Raw genomic sequence first — 1237 nt, forward strand, 5'->3', positions numbered from 1 at the left:
CAGCTGTGGAAGTTGTAATCCCAGACATCTGCAGGGCACCAGGTTGCTGAAGGCTGGTCTTCTTACATCAGAGTGAGGTAATAAAATGCTGATTGGCAAAATGGACTGTACCACTTCAGACTGCATGTAGGGGATACATTTTAAAAAAAAGAGTTGTTGTTTTAAAAAGAGTTTGACTGCATAACACTTCCCCACACTTAAAAATCTAGCTTGGCTAGTTTTCTACTTATCAATATTTCTGTTTTGTTTTAAAGGAAGGATCACAATTTTCCCCACCTGCAGGATAAAGTTGTGTTGTCAAGTACCTCAACATTCTGTCTTGTTATTTCCATTTCATTCTGAGGCATATGTTGAACCAGCCTCACACATTCCTTCAGAGGAAATGGAGAAGCAACAGCTTGACTTGAAAGCCTCAGAAGGTTTGTGTACCCATGTTATCACCAGCTGTTATCGGAAATTAAACAATGTCTGTGTTTTGAATTTTCTCTTTACTATTACTCATTATATAGTACAACACAAGAAGTACAAATGCCCACCACCTGTGGTTTCCCTCCCTCGTTTAAAATACTGTTTATTGAAAATGATCATGACTGGACCAGACAGAAGACTTTGCTCTTCCTGGTCGTCTCCGAGGACTTAAAAGGCAGGCTCCATCTGTTCTCCTTTCCTCAGACCATTCCAAGATTTGATTTTCATTAAAAATATTTTATTTATGGGAAATGATTCGGACTTGGTTCAGATGAGCAACTTGATCATAAATAACTTAACCAAATTATATGCTCTGAAAATAGCAGCTTATGCCTTGATAAGCCCCATTGCCTACCCCTCAACTGCCCTGATTAAATTGTGACATCCCATTGTGAGGTCACAATCCCATGCATTTTGCCCCAAAATATGTGTTTTGGGGCTCAGTGATCTCACACAGGTCATGTTAGTCATGTGGGAGTGCAGCTGGGAAGGTGCACATTACAACATTGACATAAAGATGTGATTCTGTGTTCTTGGGATACACAGAGAGGTTGCACGAGGGAGAAGACTTGACAGCAACTAAGGCTAAAACTTGTGCTTAGATAGGCATGTAGTAGATCCAAAAGTGTGTTTAGGTGAGCCGGCATGATGACCAATGAGAGGAGGTTAAAATGAGGAAATGAAAGGGGATTGGATAAATTCCAGCGTGGCATTGGGGAGGGGTTACAGGAGAGAAGACCCAGTAATATGGCAGGGAAGGTTCTGCTAA

The sequence above is a fragment of the Podarcis erhardii genome, assembly GCF_964252035.2.
Source record: "Podarcis erhardii genome assembly, chromosome: 9".
NCBI classification, from domain to species: domain Eukaryota; kingdom Metazoa; phylum Chordata; class Lepidosauria; order Squamata; family Lacertidae; genus Podarcis; species Podarcis erhardii.